The sequence below is a fragment of the Capsicum annuum genome, unplaced genomic scaffold (assembly GCF_002878395.1).
Source record: "Capsicum annuum cultivar UCD-10X-F1 unplaced genomic scaffold, UCD10Xv1.1 ctg4778, whole genome shotgun sequence".
Lineage (NCBI taxonomy): Eukaryota > Viridiplantae > Streptophyta > Magnoliopsida > Solanales > Solanaceae > Capsicum > Capsicum annuum.
The window spans coordinates 88,225-96,316 of NW_025855447.1; positions in this window are offsets into that span (position 1 = coordinate 88,225).

Genomic DNA, 8,092 nt, shown 5'->3' on the forward strand with positions numbered 1-8,092 from the left:
TTTAGGGTTTTCTTAGGAGTTCAGAACTTTGAGTTTTGAGACACGATACTTTGATATTTTCTCTCTCTAGTTTCTTGGCTTGAAAAAGCAATTATTTTGGGATTTTTTGTTGTGATCTAATTTGAGATTCACTAGTTATTATTAATCTTGTGGTAAGTTTATTTTTCAAAGCATGAATTCATCTAGGTGCTTTGATTATTACGTCATGAGCAGCTAAATTCTTTTAAACTGAATTATAGGATCTAGGGGTAGGCCTTGATAAGGTGTTGAGTCTTCAAGATTCGAAATGTGGTAGGACTCCTTGATAATTCTAATGTTTTAATTACTGTCTATTGGTTGCAAACAATAAATAACACCTACTTTGATTTGCTTGAGAAATAAATCAAATATAGTGGGAAGTGAATTATTAACAGGGACTTAGAAATAATAAACTTCCGTTTAATAATCAGCATTGTAACAAGGTTGGTTAAACTGAGGTAAAATCTAGGCAGTGAATATAAATTCCCTAAGTCTGAGGGGATTAGTAATTAAATGCTTAAGCAGGTCGAGAGACATTTAAGCATAACTTAGATAAAGATAACTTGTTGTCCTACCTACCGTGAGAATCTTGAACCACTAGTAGCATCTGTCAAGTACCAAAATCCCTAATGAACATAATTCTGTATTTTCATAAACTATTGATTACAAACATTTAAACTAAAGTGACCAACAATTACCTTTTAACTAAAATCCCCCTTTTTCTAGAAACATCCAACTATCAGTTGATTAAATCCCGAACGACTTATGTTCACATCATATTCTCTATGGGATTTGACCCCAACCTGGTTGTGTTTTATGCTGACATCGATCGCTTACATTCTCATTGAGAGGTGTAGTTTGAGTGTTATCAAATAACCATCGAAGGATAACCCACGCACTTTTTCAATATCAAAATATGAAACACCAAATGGATGGTGCCCCAATTAGAATGCAACTCCAACTCATACGCCTTATTACCAACCCTCTTTAAGACCAAGTACAAGCCAACATAACCATATTACTACTACTTATTATCATCCAAATGAGCTACAATCCACATTGATAACCTTCTAAGAGCAACAAAAACCACATTAGCATTACCTGGGTGATAGTTGAGACTCATGTCATTGTCTTTTAGCACCTTAAGCCACTTCCTCTGCCTGAGATTCAAATCCTTCTGGGTGAACAAATATTGTAGACTTTAATGATCAGAAAAGATATCTACATAGATTTGATAAAAGAATGACACCAAATCTTCAATGTGAACATCATAGCCAATAACTCTTGCTTATGAGTCAGATAATTCTTCTTATGAACTTACAACTATCTGGAAGCATAGGACAATCTCATCCCTGTTTAATCAACAAACAACAAAGTACCATATTGGATGCATCACAATAGACAATAAAACCATTTGTACCCTCGGGCAGAGTCAAAACTAGAGCTAAAATCAACTTATTTTTTAGCTTCTCAAAACTACCCTCACAAGCATCAGACCACAAAAATTTTACCTTATTATGGGTCAACTTAGTCAATAGGGTAGCTATAGATGAGAAACTCTCCACAAATCTCCTATAGTATCTAGCTAAACACAAGAAGCTCCAAATATCAATTAGAGACGTAGGCCTAGGACACTTAGTAAGCACTGCAACTTTCTGCAGATCCACCATGATTCCTTCACTAGAAATGACATGACCCATAAAAATAACATCTTACAACAAGAATTTGCACTTCAAAAACTTAGCATACAAATTTTGATCTTTTAAGATTTGCAACACAAAATGGAGATGATCGGTATGGTTTGCCTAACTCTTGGAATACACCAAAATACCATCCATAAACACATTAATAAACAAATCTATGAACTTATGGAAGACCCTATTCATAATGTCCATGAATGTCACTAGAGCATTAGACAGTCCAAAAGACAAGACTAAGAATTCATAATGACCATACTAGGTTCGAAAGGTAGTCTTAAGGATATAAACCTCCCTAATCTTTAGTTGATGATAACTCAACCTGAGATCAACCTTAGAGAAATATCTAGCACACTAAAATTGGTTAAATAAATCATCAATTTGGGGAAAAGGATACTTACTCTTCACTATAACCTTATTCAACTGATGGGTAATTGATTCACATTCAAATGGAACCATCCTTCTTACATACGAATAAAATAAGAGCACCCCACAGTGAAATAGTAGGATAGATAAAACCCTTGTTAAGTATGAGGAGAACCCTATGATAACGCACTAGGATATATATCACATGTTGGGATAGGGAATAAAACAGGAGCACCATACTATGACACACTAGGATATATAAATATATCATATGTCGGGATAGGAAAAATGGATTAAAATGATTTTCAAAAGTTTAGCCTTAATTATATAGATCAACTGCCATATAATAGTACCAATGGGTTATAGGGGCACTAGCTTTCACCCCTTGGTCGGGCCCTAATACATGTAGCCATACGAACCAGAGAAAAATCTGACATATATGCACATAACGGACTTAAAACTACCAACATATACCAAGGTGACCTAAGCAGTTGATCGTATAATAATTTATGGAGGACTCAAACCTCCCTTATCATGAATTAATAATAAGGGGGACTTCTACCTGCTTGGTAACTTTGACCCAAGCGTCGACAAATATAGTTTCCAATATCAGTCACTCGGACCTCTACTTTCAAGTCTCAACTACACAACTATAATTCCTTAGATTTTTGGCCCTTAAAATTCTTGAGCTTTAGGCTCACTACCTTTGTTACAAGTGGACCCCAGAGTCGTAGGGTGTCTTGATGACTCATTGGATAAGTTGTAACCAAACCAATAAGTTTATGGCTAGGTTTTACTTTGTGTATAAGAGGCTCTCTATGAGCCTGAGGCTATGTTACATGTCATAGGTTCAAATCGTAGGATGTCTAGTGTTTAAATTATTTAGGTTTTGTGTTGGTCACGACTAGACCTTACAAGTTGTAAGATTTTATTATGAGTTGGTAGGTAGAGTCATATGGTGGGAAGTATATGGGTTCATAGTCACTATATTTGTTATGACTCATGGTCACGAGTAGTATGGTGTGGGTATGAGTCAATGAGTCGACTCATTATAAAAGATGATTTTTTTTAGCATTTTAGTTGAGAGAATTTTGGATATTTCACCTCTTGCCCAATTGAAAACCATAGTCTTATAAATTTCTTAGTTCATCATTAGCAATCAAAAAAATATCAAATAACCTCTTAGAACACTCCCAAATCCTCAAGGTGAAGAACACATAGGGTTTTCATCAGGCACATCAATTAGGGCTCTCAAAGGTGATTTCTCTCTGTATTTCTTGGTGTTTAAGGCGTGTTACTATTACCTTATAGTCATTTTTTAAAAGCATTTGAATTGAAGTATTGTTCATGATATATGGATATTGGGTTTTGAACTATGGGTTGAGGATTTTTAAAATAAATTTCTTAAATGATTCTTCCATGTTTTGTATGAAAGAATTGTGTTTAAATTTATGATTGGTAAATTCATTGGGGTGCATGGGAATGGTTCATCAAAATAGGGCTGCAATGGAAACCACAAAAGTGATTGTTTTGGTTTGGAAATTGGTAATAAACTCAACCCATTTTCATAATTGATTTTTCTTTATACATTATCACATGGTCTGGCTTTTTTCTTGAAACTAATGCATGATATAAATGGTTAAATAATTAAGGATGGATTTTAAAACTTTCAGGGTTACACGAGAATCCCCCAAGAGATATTAATAATAGAGTCTTTTGGGTGCATGGGAATCCCATAAGACCTATCTTAATGACATTACTTGCAAGCTATAGTTTGTATGATGATACCACTAATTAATACTTTAATAATTAACTCCTAGAATTGGTGGTTAATCTAGGTGTTAAATATTTTAATTAGCCAATTGGGGGTTGTGTACCTACTTGTAAAGGTGTGATTTCAAAGGATGAACATTGGAAACTCATGTTTTCTGACATGAGGGTTAGTCTTGATGACCATGTGCTTGCGGGGTATGAGGAAATCCCCCAAGCCTATGTATGTCTATATGATATGGAGGGCAAAGTGTACAAAGGAATCCACGGCCATCTATGGCATCTTCTTTTTATGCAGCTATGCACACTGTGCCCATATAAGGGGTAACATTGGACCTATATAGATCGTGGGTCGACTTTTGATGATAAAATTACACAATCCAGGTTAAATGTTTTAATGTTCTTACTATACCTCATTCCCTGACCCAGTATGTCTATATATATATATATATATTTGAATATAGTTATGTGAATTGGTTTGACTTGGTTTTGGATTGATAAAATTACTTTATCATGATCTCTAAGTTACATGGTAGTGTTCACCTCGCTAACTATCTTTGAATATTGTATCCCCATGTGATACAGGAATTAGCCATACTTATCCTCTTTCTCAGTGATATGGTAAATAAGGGAAAACTTTTGATTCAAACTGAAGTGGTGAGCTTCCATACTCTAGTAGACCCCATTTCTTGCTAAGGATTTCCTTGTCTTTATTATTCCTTTTTTTGGTTTTTCTATGGTCGGGGCTATGTACCAACTGGATATTCTTTGATACTGATTAGAGGCTTTGTCGGACTATTATGGACATGGGCAGTGTCGGTATTAGTAGGTATCAGCATACGTATTAGTTGGTCATTTGGTTATAGTGGGTTGATTTTGGATGTAAACTTAGTACAATGTCTTTGATTTGATATTCTTTTACCTTGTTATATCTTTGAAATTAATTTGAAAAGGGGTGTCATGTATGATCGATAGTTTGGGTTTTTAGGGTGATCTTGGATCCTTGTTGGACTCAAGACACCTATCGCGTCTAGGACCTAGTTTATTTCATGACAAGGCGGTATCAAAGAGCTAGGCTTATCAATAAATAGGTGTCCAAAAATCCATGTCAAGTAGAGTCTATTTGAAGGATGTGTAGCATGCCACACTAATAAGGGAGAGATTACGAGTCATTTAGGAATGTTTCTTTTTCTTATGTATGGTTTTTCGGTTGTAGAATTTAAGGTACTGAAATCTTCTCGAATTCTCATTAGTTCGTTTTTCCATGCCTCCCAGATGATTTTAAGCTCCTGGAAACTCGTCTGTCCCACTCAATGATAAAGGTGATAATACACGAACTATTTATGAGGTCCAGACTTGATCTAAGATTCCAATTCCTAATTACCCTTCTTGAATTCAATCGGTCCCCTATAGTCCTCCTTGAATGTTGAGTTTCATTATTCTATTCCTATGTTGGCTTAGTTGGTAGATTTTCAGGCCGAGCATGGTGCTTCTGTTACTCCATCTTCTGAGACCACAAGTGTTGGCCAGTTTATGAGGTTGATCCCTCCTGTGTTCTCCAATTTAAAGGTTGATGAGGATCCTCAAGTTTTTATCGAGGAGATGGAGAAGATCTTTTGAGCTATGCATGTTTTTAATATGGATGGTGTAAAATTTACAGCCTATAAATTGAAGGATGTAACTTACCAATGGTATGAGGAATGGAAGTAGATTTGGGGTGATGATTCTGACTTTGCACTATGGGATGATTTCTTTAGTGTGTTTCTTGACTGCTTTTTTCCTCAAGAGTTGAGGGAGGCGAAAGTGGAGGATTTTTTCATCCTGAAGAAAGACAAGATGCCAGTGAAGGAGTATGCCTTTAAGTTCAACCAACTATCTCGGTATGCTCTGGAGTTAGTTTCTCGCATAAGGGCTTGAATAGGGTTCCATCAAGATCAGAGAAATAGTAACATGAAAGAAACCTTACAGCCAAATTGTTCTACTATTAATCTAATTCAAAAGTTGTACTTTTATTTATGGACATGTAAGAGTTAAAACATACTATTATTATGCATCATTTTCCTGAATCTACTGTAGAACCTTTAACAACAGAATCAAAAAATACAGGTTGCACAAAATTCCAATGTTAAAAATAAATAGCTTTGATGAAATTTTTCTAGGAAACTTGAAATTCAAAGGAGGACAAAGCTTTTTTGAGATGGACCATACAACTTCCTTGATATTAATGTGTAAATAGTATTGATTTTGTTTTTGATTTTGTTCTATATCCTATACTCATGTTATTTGTTTGATCTCTTTGTAACTTCTCCTGTCAGTGATAAAACAAAATGAAAGAAAAAATTAACAAAATTGTACTATGTGTCTCATGTTCTCATGACTCGAACATTAAGGTCATGATGGCATAAACTATAACCTACTAGTTGGTAAGATGAATCCCATATTCTAACACAGTAAGTAATAGGCTAGTAGAGAGAATGGACTCATCATGGAAATAGTTAGGTCAAATATAAAGACAAACTTACATCGTAAGGCCTATAAAAATAATAAAGATACACCCATAGACATAGTATCAGTTGGTACAAAAGTTGTTAAATGCATTAGGAGACTATAAAGATATAATATGTTTAGGACCGTTCTGATTAGAGAAAATAATGATTAGTCCAACAAAGTAGAGTTAGAAGGAATGAATCTAGATATCAGGTGGTCACCACAAGTCATCAATTCAAGACGGCTCCATATAAGGTATATGTCAACAATGAGAACTTTTACTAGGACATGCATCAAGAAAAAAAGATGTAAAATAGTAGTATAAAACCAAAACACACGGTAACTAGTAGGTTTCATAGGTCGATTATGCTCAAATAAATAATCCCTAAACACTTCTCCAACTCCATGGTCTCAAAATGGAGGTATCTCAGATAGAATGATGTAAAAAGTTTAGGGAAGATAAGCTTATATATAGTGTTATTAGAGATCGAAAAAGCTATCCATTGATGCAAAAGTAGCCACTGCAAAATCCATCAAGGGACGCAAAAGTATCTACCACAAAAGATGCACACCAGTTTATGTTGAGCCAAAAAATTTCGAAGTTTTAACTATTCAAAATGGGTCCTCAGGATTCATTCAAAACTCTATGAATGGTAATCAATATTCTATCCTATGAAAAATGACATTCTGGATTCACCAAAATTATTAAAATTCTCAATATAGTTCATAATGATGAAATATGGCCCTATACTCATTCTTTTAATTTTAAAATAGTCCATCCAATAACCCAAAATGAGCTTGGACGACTTGAGACCTAAACCAAAGGTCCCTATAGATGAAAATCTTCTTTTAAAAGCTAATGGAATTTTCAGAATTTACATACAAACCCATTAATTAGATATTTTGGTCAAAGACCAATTTCTAAACTTCAAAAGCTCCAAAACAAAAATAAATTGGCTTACCAAGAAAACTACCCAAGATTCAACCCACCTATCCCGATGGGTCATAAATGAAAAGGAAAAAATATTGGAATTCTTAAAATCCAAAAGTGTAAAAAAAAATTTAAAAATTACCTAGTGGGTCATTAGAAAATCCACTAGTAAAAGAACTTTCATCAACAAAAATGAAGGAATTAAAAGAGACTGAAAGATCAAAAAGAAGCGGTAACTAGATTCTCATGCCTCACTAGACTTCCCAATTAACTCCCAAGATTAAACAACGCTTTCATGAAACATTAATAAGAGGAATCCCTCCTAAAATTTAACTTTCTTACCTCTCTTCTCAAAATAACATCCAACTCTTTCTCAGGTGCCAATGACCACCCAACTAAACCAAAATATGTTAAAGCATGCAATACTCATCCAATATATATGAATACTACATAGATACGAGCAAAATTGATTGGACTCTCGACAGGGCTTTAAGCAATATAAGGTTTATTTTAGATCACCAACCTTAAGCTCTAACTCTGGCATCCTACGGTCATCATGAACTTCCTTTATGCTCTGAGTTGTACAAAATCTCTCAAGAATTATTCGAATCCTATTCGTAATCACTCAATGGCTATATGGACCATGGACCCACCTTAGAAGGATTAATCCAATACAGTTAACACTTTCACAATGCATCAAAACATAAATGAATGACCCTGAAAGATTATCAATCTATGGATGAAAAGTTGGGTTAAGCTTAATTTTGATATCTATCTTCACTAAATAGACCTGCAGAAACCCAACATTAAATAAGAACTGAAG